This window comes from Sorex fumeus, unplaced genomic scaffold, assembly GCF_029834395.1.
Source record: "Sorex fumeus unplaced genomic scaffold, SorFum_2.1 ptg000018l, whole genome shotgun sequence".
NCBI classification, from domain to species: domain Eukaryota; kingdom Metazoa; phylum Chordata; class Mammalia; order Eulipotyphla; family Soricidae; genus Sorex; species Sorex fumeus.
The window spans coordinates 28,972,041-28,984,554 of NW_026606075.1; the positions used below are offsets into that span (position 1 = coordinate 28,972,041).

At 45.5% G+C, this 12,514-nt stretch overlaps 1 non-coding gene across 1 annotated transcript; it reads left to right on the forward strand.

The window, feature by feature from the left end:
* The first annotated feature begins 465 nt into the window (after window positions 1-465).
* On the forward strand, window positions 466-572 carry LOC130021918 (U6 spliceosomal RNA). Its single transcript, XR_008792248.1, has one exon. It is a non-coding gene; the product is annotated as a U6 spliceosomal RNA (small nuclear RNA).
* Window positions 573-12,514: the final 11,942 nt, after the last annotated feature.

The window sequence follows — 12,514 nt, forward strand, 5'->3', positions numbered from 1 at the left end:
ACCTGAGTTGCCTGTGTGCCAGGCAAGCACCCTAGCCTCTGTACTATTGCTCCAGCCCCCTGGAGAGATATTTGAATTTTGGCTTTTTGTACTGTTCGAATTGGATAGAGCTAGTGTTCCCTTTCTACATATTTTTTTAAAACCCACAATATTAAAAAGTAATAAAAAATAAAATAAAAACAGTGGGGGATTTACCCAATTAAGAATAATATTTTATGGGGCTGGAGCAATAGTATGGTGGGTAGGGTGTTTGCCTTGCACGTGGCTGACCCGGGTTCAATTCCCAGCTCTGAGCACCACCAGGAGTAATTCCTGAGTGCATGAGCCAGGCAGGAGTAATCCCTGAGCATCGCCGGGTGTGAACCAAAAAGCAATAATAATAATAATAATAATTTATGAACTGAATAAATATAGTATTTGCAATGTACAGCTTGTTAATGTTTTATGTATTAAACTTTATAAAAAGTGCTCGCTTTGGCAGCACATATACTAAAATTGGAACAATATAGAGAAGATTAGCTTGGCCCCTGCGCAAGGATGACATGCAAATTCGTGAAGCATTAAAAAAAAATGGATGGAATGATTGCCAGTGGGGTATTTGTGCTTGGAAAGGTCAGGACATGGAGATGCTACATGAGCTCCTGAAGTGTGGGTACTAAAGTCCTGCCAACCTCACAAGAGCAGCTGTCAAGCTTCCCTGAACATCAATTTGATCTCCATGGCATGGGAACTAGTCCCTGACCTCCAGATTTTTGGAGAACTGTGATCCTTTTTCTGAAGCATTGTCATATTCTTCCCAGGAAAAGAAAAAGCCCAACTAGACCTCACTCAACTCTAGGGTCTTTGTCTCTCGTGCAGGGGGGAAAAATTCAGGAGAAGATGATGAACATTTCATTCAGATGATAAAGCAAAATAATTTGATTTAAAGAAAATGCTGTGTATGCAAGAAAGAACTGGAGTTTCTCCAGGGAAAGGAGAGAGCTTACATACCTAAAAGATAAGGCATGGGAAACCCCAGAATGGAGTGCTGTGTATCAATCAAAAGGAGAGAGCACACCCCCTGGCTGGGTGCAAGAAGCTGGAAAGTGAATTGGGAAGAGAATGACGTGGTGGTCTTTCTCAAGCTGTCTTAGTTTGGGGCTCTGTGCAGAGAAGAGTCTTCGCTAGGGCAGCTGTCAAGGGAAAGGCTCTGGACTCTGGCAATAGTTTCTTCATTCTGAGCCTTCTCAGGGCCCTTGTTCCCACTGTATTGCTTCTCCTGGGTGGGGCGGGCTAACTTTGTGTTTGAATTTGGAGTCCCGAGCTGAGCTGCTAGCCGCATGGCTCCTTTGCAGATCACATCTCTCCCAACATTTCTGGGTTTGGTGACTCCCTGCACTTCAATGCCAGGGCACCCCCGACCTGACTGCCCATCTCACAACACGCATGTGTATATCTGTCTCATGTATGTGTGCTTGAAGGTTATGGGTGGAAATGAGGAAATCTATTGTATTGAAATTAGTGGTATGTGAACAAAATGATCTCAATAGCTTCAAGCATACCCTCTACTGAATCAGCTATGTAATTATGGACTCTTGTATTGGTCATCCTGTGATGTTAGAAAACCAAATTCAGAGAAGATGGAAAACCACACGAGGCCATTAAACTCACAAATGGACTAGCTCCCTAACTGAGGACACTATTTCCTCTATCCCAAAACTCCCTTCTCTTTATTTTCACTAATACTGCTTTATGGAGACAGATGATACACACAGTAAGCTTCATGAATCTCCAGTGTGTACTTGGATGAAGTTTGGCAAATATATTCAGGGATGTGAAGGTAAGTTGGCTCTCTGGGGGGATAAAAGCTACACAGAAACCTGATTTGTAACATTTATTGATTTTTATGGTTCAACTATTCCCACTATGGCTGATTCCAACCTATCTATGGTTTAACAACTGGCTAAGAACATTATCCATATTATTTAGGAATTGCCTCTCAGGAGTGTAAGTGTGAGGTTTGGTATACAACAGAATGTGTTCAGCTGCATAACCATTGCCTCGAACAAGAAAATTAACATTCTCATTTCTCCAGATTTCTTCCTACTCCTTTCCTTTCCTCATCTTGCCCTACAAAACCATAATTCTGACTTCTATGATTATAAATCAATTTTGAACATCCCATAAATGGAAAACAGAGAAGTATTCTTTTATTTGTGACTTTTTTGGGTTCATCTTACTATTTTTAATTTTATTCATATTATTTGAAAATCATCATGCTTTCCTACAACTTTATTATCTAAATCCTCATATGGTTGGTTCATTCTTAGAATAGAATCTGTATTTTAAAACATATTTTTCTAGATAAATAGCAGATAGGGCTCTTGTCTTCCATTTGGCTGGCCTGGATGGGATCCCTGGTATCCTATATAGTCCCTGAGCCCCACCAGGAGGGAATCCAGAGCACAAAACCAGGAGTAAGTCTTGAGCACAGCCAGGTGTGGCCCCCAAACCAACCAAAGACAAAACTCACACAAAAGCCCATAGTTTTCCTTTTTAAAAACTCCTCTTTTTTTTTTATTTCCTTCATTTAGTTTATCAGTATGTAATGTTGGACACACTGTACCTCAGATGTAAGAGAAAGGAGAAAATTCTAAATATTTATTAATGTTGGATCTTAAATGTCATTAAAATTGAGTGGGAGGGAAATAAATAAACGGGACCACATCAAATTTTAAAGTTTTTGCATGACAGAATAAATTCAGACTAAAATAAAATAGAAACCCTACTGAATAGGAGTAAATATTTGATCATCATGCAGCGGAAAAAGGGTGTATATCCAAGATATCAAAAGCACTCACAAAGTTTAACAGCAAAAATATCAATAATTCCACAAACATGGTTGGTCAATGGTGTGGGAGATGGATGGTAGTTAAGATAGAGGAGGCTCCATTATGAAAATACTGGTTGGAAATAATCACTCTGGACAAGAACTCACTCTTGAAAGCAGGTAAAAGGATATACACAGTAATGTTTTAGCATCTGTCTCAGAGAGAGAAAGAGAAAGAGTAAGAGAAGAGAGATGCCAGTCATAGAGGCAGGCTGGGGTGGGGAGTTGCTTGAAGGGGTGGGAGGGAAATTGGGGACACTGGTGCTGGGAAATTACATTGGTGAAGAGATGGGTGTTGAAACATTGTATGACTGAAACACAATCATGAACAATTTTAAAATGGGCGATCTCACGGTGATTCATAAAAAAATAATAATTCCATGAACAAAGGGGGAGGTAGAGAGATAAGGCACTTGTAGCAGATCCAAATTTGATCCTCAGCACCACATATAGCACCCTGAGCACCCTCATAGTGATCCCTGAGCGCAGCAGGGTGTGGCCCAAAACCAAAGTTAAAAACAACAACAACAACAGCAACAACAAACAACAACCAAACAAAACCTCTATAGACTATTTTTTAATGGAATTCTGAGACTTTACAATTTCGTAGTGTTTTTAAACTTTATTTTTATTATTTATTTATTTTGGATTTGAGCCGCACCCAGGATTACTCTAGAGCTTTTACTGTTTTGATTGGATTTTGAACCACAGGGTCTTCCAAAATATCTGTTCCCAATGGAAACCTACACTTCCAATTTCTGATTAGCATCTATTCAAGTGTGTTATTTGGGGTCAGATGAGAATCAGAATGGATTTCTGAGCATAGTCATTTTTTTTTTATGTTAAGAAGAGCTAAATTATTGGGTTAAAAGGAAATGCCATAGATCTGGCACAGCTTTGGGCTCCTTTAACTAGGCTAGTCTAAGCCTTATGATCTCTGAATCTGGTGCTGGTCAATTAAGTGTGCCCCGTGCTCATGAAGCAGGCTTGAGTTTGGGGGGTTCTCTGTCTTCCTCTGCTTTCTAGGCTGCTTGCATGTTTCTTTCTCTGGTTCAGAAAGGGTGTCAGTCTGTGTCGGGGCAGGGAGCAGCATGGCTGCTGATCCTCAGAGAAAAGCTGAGGAAGGATGAGCAGAGCACTAGGGCGCCTCCACTCCCAGGCTGTGCCACCCACGACTGCCCCCTATGGGCACTGTGTGTGGCAAGAGACTAGACAGCAGAGTGGGTTGCTTTTTGATTTTGGATTATTGCAGGATCATCAAGCACCCCCTGCCTGATTCTCATTGCAACGGGGAAAATGTTGGAGCATTTGGGTATCAAGTGGGTGGCAGCTCACTGACCCATAAACCCTCTAGGATCTGCTTTTCTGAGTTTCCTGGAGATCTGTTCTACACCTGAGCAGAAGGTGGGGAGCTTCTCAGTGGCGATCACAGAGGCAGTGCTCCAGCAGGAGGGGAGCAGCACTCAGCACTGCAAGGCCTGGGTCCTCCCCTGGGATGTGCTCATTTCTTTCTTGCTCATGACCTTCTGTGAAACACAGGACACTCTTGAGCATTCAAGACCACCTGGACTTGAAAGCAACAATGGAGGGGAGAACGAAGGAAGAAAAACTTAACTGATGCCTGCTCCAGAATCAACCAGAAGACGGAGAAATTCTGTGCAGACACAGCTCCTGCCACATGGTCATCACAGAGGGTAAGAGGAGAGTTTTTTTCAGTCAGGCCAAAGGTCAGCTATAAGCAGAGGATGCCAAGGACACAAAGAACAAGGGAAAAGAGTGCAAGCACCTTTGCCTTTCCCCTGTATTTCTAGCTCCTGCATTTAGTCCACTGTTGAAAAGCTCACAGCTAGGCAATAGAATACAGATGCTAAAGCACAGATCTTCTGCCTTCTAAGAGCTGCTGTCTCAATAACTTTTCAGCATACGGGCCAATTCAAGTGGGGTAAGCAAGGCTGTTTCCTTTTCTGGTGGCCCAGCCCACCAGAGCTGATCATACTGGATCTTGGAGTCCTGCAGGTTCTTAGGGGGCTATTTTATTTTTTCTAATCTAGTCTGTTGTAGTTGGGCCCAGAGGCCAGGCCAGTCAAAGCCCTTCCTGGAGACAGTCAGACAAGAGCCATGGCTAGATCCAGCTGGGGAGCCCAACCCAGTCCAGCTCATACTCTGGGAACTGGGCCAAGTCATATAAGCATCTGAGAAATGGAGGAGGATTTGGAACCAGAGAGAAGCAGATAATATTTTCCAAGGCTCTTGTTTGGGCCACAGCACAGCAGGCTTCGTGGCCCACCTGTCTCATTCAGTTCTGAAGTCTCTCTTGTTATATAAGGAAGGCCTCTACCCTTTTCCTTTCCTCACTATGGATTTCATTGTGGTTGTCTGTGCTAAGGAAACATGTAAATCACTATAGAAATATGCGCTGCAGGCTTGTTGGTTTTACTTCCTTTTAGAAAATAAATAGCCTTCTTTTTTTTGAACATGATACATTAGAAAGATGAAACAGAGAAATTTCCAAACTTGGTGGGGGCAGAAAGTCAGGCAAGCTGTACCAGCCTGCATGTGCTTGCTGAACCATCAGACTGTGCAAGCAAAATGAAATCATTCTCTTCCCCAATTCACAAGGCAACCCTAAACACTTAGAAACACATGGCTAGTGAGAACCGGACACACTAAATTAGCTCCCAGATGCACAGTCTAAAATATAGGCATATAATTTGAATACCAATTGTCCCTTTGCCAAACCTAGCAAATAACAAGCCTTATTGGGGAAGATGGTCTCATTCCAAATCATTCTGCTCTTCAAATCTTCCCAGCCAGCAGAGACTTGACTTAGCTTCTTCATCAATATCTTCCTTCCTCTCCGAGGAAAATAGTCATTCCTGTAAGCAAAGCCTCTTACAGGCTTGTCTGAGGTCGCTCATTATGGGAAGAGGAATGCCAGTGGAGTCTCTCCTTTCCATCTGGACACAATCGCATGCACATGAATTCCACAGGTGCATGCTTTACATTTAGAACAGTGGCAAGGGAAGTGGAACTAGTGAGACCTTGGAACAATTAGTTCCATAGAATAGAGTGAATCATGTTTCATAATGAGCCATTTCACCAGGGCTGCAGCAAACACTGAACGTGTCCACTCATATGATTTCTTCCAAGCCATTCACTCATCTTGGGTTCTTGTTCTGACACTTGATGTCCCTAGGCAGAACCTGGCTGGTTTGCCATTCTGACTCAGTAAGGGTGTGCGTCAGCATGGAAGAGAAGGAATTTAGTCAGGGAGAACTTTCACCAGGAGCTTTCTCCCCTGGATGAGGACACAAGGTCACATGACATTTCAAGGAGCAGGGAACTGAGGTGAGGAATACTCTGTGCTCCTAGGTTTCAGGAACTTCTAGTTTTATGTAGCCAACACATCGGGTTGATTCTTAGCGTGCTAAGTTCTTGTTCCTCAGTCTGTGGCAGGCACTGGGTTACTCACAGGAAATACAGATTCTCACTTCCACCCAGGACCTAGTGAATTCAAACTGTCTTCTATTGAAAGCTGGAGAAGCGCTGTCAGAAGTGAGCTGTCAGTGGGGACTGTCCACTGCAGATGCTGATCATCCTGCTGCTGGTCTCTGGGCACTGCAGCCTGGTGGGGGCCGAAAGGCTGCTGAGTTAAGGAGGACCAATCAGCCTGGACACACTCTGGGGGAAGCTCAGGTCGGTCCTAGAAGACACAGCATCATGGTTAACTCCGCTAGTGGTGATGGAAGTGCCAAGAGGCAAGAGCTTATCAGCTGAAGAATGGGTGTTAGGTGTCCCTACCCCAGCATGATTGCCCTAGTGCCTTCCGCACCTCCCACCTGGAGTTCAAAATCTCCCTGCCACCACTCATAAGTTCACTTCCTAAACTGATCCCTAGATTACCCAGAGAAACACAAGTTCACTTCTTAAACTGACCCTTGAATTATCTAGGGAAACACAAATTCACTCCCAAAGCTGACCTCTGAATTATTTAGGGAAAGACAAATAATTCCCTCAAAACTTTAGGCAAAAGGCAAACTCCTTAGCAGTTCAGTGAACTTTTGTCTGGTCCACACTGACTTTTGCAGAACCAGCTCCTGTTCTCTAAACCATCGCTTCTTTCTTCCCAGCTCTGCAGAACTGTCCATACTATCCCAGAATTCCTTCTCCTCTTGTTTTTGTTCTTTTTTTTCTCTGGTGTTGTCAGTGCCTTCCCTCCATGTTCACTTGGGAACGCCTCTTTGTGCTCCAAAGCCCTGCTTTGATATTCCTGCTTTGCAAAACCTTTCACCTCCTACTCCTTACCAGGGTTAACGATGCCCTCCTTTGCAATCCTTCTGTACTTTGCACCACTATCATTTTCTACACCAGATTCCATTATCATTATTTGAAAGGTGGTGTGTGTGGCGGGCTCCACCTTCGGTGATAATTGCAAATGTTCTTGAAAGTAGGAAATATGCTCATGTGAATCCCTTCACAGTCACACAGGGGGCTCTCAAAACCATTTATTTAAATGCAACTTGGAAAAATATCTTGAAAACATAAAAGTGCTGTGTGTGTTGAGGTATCTGCCGTGCTTTGAGTCTTGATTAAAGCAGGGCAAAGAGTGTGGATGTAAACGGCAAAGGAAGGACGAACCTAAGTTTGGAAGAACTCGTTTGTCTGGAGGGCCACACCCAGAGGTGCTCAGGGCTTATTGTGCATTCTGTGCTTAGAGATCACTCCTGGTGGTGCTCAGGGGATCATATGTGGTGCTGGGGATAGAATCCAGGTTGGCTGCATGGAAGACCAGTGCCTCCCTGCTGTTCTATCTCTCCAGCCCCTTAATTGGGAAGAAGTTGAAGTCTGAGACATCACTTTTGTAACCACAGCAGTAAAAGGACATAATGCTTCTTTCTGTGCTTGGAGAATTGGCAGAAGAAAGGTTGGAAACAGGTGGTGGGCACTGAGGAAAAGAGGAAGCGATGAGACTGAAAAGTCTGAATAAAGAATGAGAAGCCCAGGGCTCCAGGGAGGGTTCAGGGGCTAAGATTATCTGCCTTGCAAGTGCGAGGCCACGAGTTTGGATCCCTATGGCCATCCGCTTGTGCCGAAATGATCCTGGCAACTCTGCTGTCTGGCACTTTCAGTGCTGTAATGGAGTGCCTCATCTCTGGTGCACAGCCATGAGTGTGCCAGCACCACAATGAAAGGAGAAAAGTAAGAGTAAAGTGAGGCCCAGAAGGAAAGCTCAAACGTCACAGATTATCTCTCACAAAAGTGCATTTGAAAATGGGCTGAAAATGTAGACGAGATCATACAGTGGGCAAAGTATTTGCTTTGTGTGAGGCCAGCCCCAGTTTGATCTGCAGCTTTATACATGGTCCCCCAAGCCCTGCCAGGAATGATCCCTGAACATAGAAGCAGGAGTAAGCTCTGAGCACTGCCAGGTATGGCCCACAAAGACACAACAAGAAAGAGAGAGAGAGAGAAAGAAAGAAAGAAAGAAGGAAGGAAGGAAGGAAGGAAGGAAGGAAGGAAGGGAGAGAAAGAGAGTAAGAAAGAAAGAAAGGAAGAAAGAAAGGAAGGAATAAGGAAGGAAGTAAAATAGGAAGGAAGGAGGAAGGAAGGAAGGAAGGAAGGAAGGAAGGAGGGAAGGAGGGAAGGAGGGAAGGAAGGGAGGGAGGAAGGAAGGAAGGAGAGAAGGAAGGAAGGGAGGGAAGGAGGGAAGGGAGGGAAGGAGGGAGGGAGGGGAAGGAAGGAATGAAGGAAAAAAGAAAAGAAGAAAAGAAGAGAGGGAGAAAGGAAAGAAAGAAGGAAGGAAGAGAAGAATGAAGGGAAGAAGGAAGGAAGAAAGGAAGGAAGGAAGGAAGGAAGGAAGGGAGGGAGGAAGGGAGGGAGGGAGGAAGGGGAAGGAAGGAAGGAAAAAAGAAAAGAAGGAAAGAAGAGAGGAAGAATGGAAAGAAATAAGGAAGGAAGAGAAGAATGAAGGGAAGGAAGAAGGAAGGAAGGAAGGAGGGAAGGAAGAGAGGGAGGGAGGGAGGCAGGGAGGGAGGGAGGGAAAGAGGGAGGAGGAAGGAAGGAAGGGAGGAAGGAAGGAGGGAAGGGAGGGAGGGAGGGAGGGAAAGAGGGAGGGAGGAAGGAAGGAAGGAAGGAAGGAAAGAAGGAGGGAAGAAAGAGAGGGAGGGAGGGAGGGAAGAAGGGAGGAAGGAAGGAAGAAAGGAAGGAAGGAAGGGAGGGAGAGGAAAAAAGGGAGGGAGAGGAAGGAAGGAACGAAGGAAAAAAGAAAGAAGAGAGGAAGAATGGAAAGAAAGAAGGAAGGAAGAGAAGAATGAAGGGAAGAAGGAAGGAAGGAAGGAAGGAAGGAAGGAAGGGAGGGAGGGAGGGAGGAAGGAAGGAAGGGAGGGAGGGAGGGAGGAAGGAAGGAAGGAAGGAAGGAAGGAGGGAAGGAAGAGAGGCAGGGAGGGAGGCAGGGAGGGAGGGAGGGAAAGAGGGAGGAGGAAGGAAGGGAGGGAGGGAGGAAGGGAGGAAGGAAGAAAGGAAGGAGGGGAGGAAGGGAGGGAGGGAGGGAAAGAGGGAGGGAGGAAGGAAGGGAGGGAGGGAAAGAGGGAGGGAGGAAGGAAGGGAGGGAGGGAGGAAGGGAGGAAGGAAGGAAGAAAGGAAGGAGGGAAGGAAGGGAGGGAGGGAGGGAAAGAGGGAGGGAGGCAAAGAGGGAGGGAGGAAGGAAGGGAGGGAGGGAGGAAGGGAGGAAGGAAGGAAGAAAGGAAGGAAAGAAGAGAGGAAGAAAGAAAAGAAGGAAGAGAAGAATGAAGGGAAGAAGGAAGGGAGGGAGGGAGGAAGGGGAAGGAAGGAAGGAAAAAAGAAAAGAAGGAAAGAAGAGAGGAAGAAAGTAAAGAAAAAGGGAAGGAAGAGAAGAATGAAGGGAAGAAGCAAGGAAGGGAGGGAGGGAGGGAGGAAGGAAGGAACGAAGGGAGGGAGGGAGGAAGGAAGGAACGAAGAAAGAAAGAAAGGAAAGAAGGAAAGAAGAGAGGAAGAAAGGAAAGAAGAGAGGAAGAAAGGAAAGAAAGAAGGAAGGAAGAGAAGAATGAAGGGAGGGAGGGAGGGAGGGAGGAAGGAAGGAAGGAAGGAAGGAAGGAAGGAAGGAGGGAAGGAAGGGAGGGAGGGAGGGAGGAAGGAAGGGAGGGAGGGAGGAAGGGAGGAAGGAAGAAAGGAAGGAGGGAAGGAAGGGAGGGAGTGAGGGAGGGAGGTAGGGAGGAGGAAGGAAGGGAGGGAGGGAGGGAGGAAGAGGAAGGAAGGAATGAAAAAAAGAAGGAAAGAAGAAAGGAGGAAAGGAAAGAAGGAAGGAAGAGAAGAATGAAGGGAGGGAGGGAGAGAGAGAGGAAGGAAGGAAGGAAGGAAGGAAGGAAGGAAGGAAGGAAGGAAAGAAGGAAGGAAGGAAGAAAGGAAGGAGGGAAGGGAGTAAGGGAGGGAGGGAGGGAGGGGAAGGAATGAACAAAGGAAATAAAGAAAGAAAAGAAGGAAAGAAGAGAGGAAGAAAGTAAAGAAAAAGGGAAGGAAGAGAAGAATGAAGGGAAGAAGCAAGGAAGGGAGGGAGGGAGGGAGGAAGGAAGGAACGAAGGGAGGGAGGGAGGGAGGGAGGAAGGAACGAAGAAAGAAAGAAAGAAAAGAAGGAAAGAAGAGAGGAAGAAAGGAAAGAAAGAAGGAAGGAAGAGAAGAATGAAGGGAGGGAGGGAGGGAGGGAGGGAGGGAGGAAGGAAGGAAGGAAGGAAGGAAGGAAGGAAGGAAGGAAGGAAGGAAGGAAGGAAGCTGAGCCAGAGACTTGTTCTGAATTCCAGAGCTTAGGCAAGTGGGCACTGGAAGAGTTGCCTTGAGTGGAACAGGACTTTGGGATGCTGAGCCAGTGGCGGAGAAGGGCAGTTCCATTTTCCCAGCTCCCCCCAGATGCTGTTTCCAGCTCGTTGTTGTCCTGGTTAGAAGCAGAGGAAGCCAGTGAAGCCAGATGCTCACCCCTTTCTCCCCAGTGTATTGTCTGTCAGCTGGTGCATTTCTTCGTTGTTTCACCCCCACAAGACTGTCCGTTGTCCTGGGTCCAGCTACTGCCATGGAGTCCTGACCCGGGATTCTAGGAACTACCTCTGCCTTTTAACCTCGAGGGAGGAGATTCTGCTGTTCCTCCTCTCCCCGGGTCTCACTGACTCTGGCTGTTGTCTCATCTCTTCTGTCCCTCTCAGCAGACCTGGTAAAATCAACTTTTTCCTCGAATTTTCACCTTTAAAAGCCCCGGTGCTTACTTAGCTCCTGAGACTCACTACCAGGGGCTTTGATTCTGCTTGGAGCCTGTGAAGCTTGGGATGAGCCTGTGCAGCAGGCAGCAGTAAGTCAGGAGGGTGATTGGAGGCATATATGCCTGCTCCCTTCTCCGCTGGGGTTAACCTTTAGGTACATCCTATACTGACTCCAAAAGTATTCATGTAGCAGTGAGCTCTAATACCACCAGGTACATGTATAAAACATATAAATTAGGTATGTATATAAGATTTTTTCAGTTTTGGAATTGAAATCAGTACCTCCTCCATATAAGGAGCATTCTATCCTAGCCTGGGAAATATCCTTAATAATGTGCCTCTCAGAAAAGAAGAGGCAGAATCCTCTGTGACATTGCTTCTGTGAGGTATTCAGGGATTTGAACCTAACATCAAGGGAAATAAAAGCAAAATAAACAAATGAGGTTCCATCCCACTAAACAGCTTCTGCATCACCAAAGAAACTATGGCTAAAAGAAGGGCCTCCTGCTGATTGTGACAGAATTGTGCCACACCACGCATCTGACAAAAGGCTAATGGCCAAGAGAGATAAAGAAATCATAAAACTCAATAACTTAAAACATCACTGTTAAAAAGGGGGAAGAAGTTCCCTAAAGCTGATACGTAGATGGCCAGTAGGTACATGGAAAAAAAAATAAAGCTCATTATCACTGATTATCAGGGAAATGAAAATCAGGACAACAATCAGCTATCACCTCACAGGAGTAAGAATGGCATAAATTAAAAAGGTCAAAAATAAGTGCTGGGACTGTTCACAATAGCCAAAATCTGGATAAAACCCGAGTGCCCAAGAACAGATGACTGGTTACAGAAACTGGTACATCTACACAATGGAGTACTATGTAACTGTTAGAAAAGATGAAGTCATGAAATTTATATACAAGTGGTACTACATGGAAAGTATCATGCTAAGTGAAATGAGTCAGAAGGAGAGGGACAGACATAGAAAGATTGCATTCATCTGGGGAATATAAAGTAACAAAATAGGAGACTAACACCCAAGAATAGCCGAGATAAGTGCCAGGAGGTTCACTCCCTGGCTTGAGGCCAGCTGCACACGCTAGGGGAAAAGGCAGTTAGAGGGAGCACTAAGTAGAGGGTGTTGGGAGGATCCTCCCAGGATGGGTGATGCATGCTGAAAGTAGACTATAGACCAAACATGATTGCCACTCAATGCCTCTTTTGCAAACCACAGCACCCAAAAGGAGAGAGAGAACAAAAGGGAATGCCTCACCACAGGGTTGGGGAGAGATGGGGGGGATGGGAGGTGGGAGGGATACTGGGATCATTGGTGGTTGAAAATGGGCACTGGTGGAGGGATGGGTACTTGATCATTGTATAA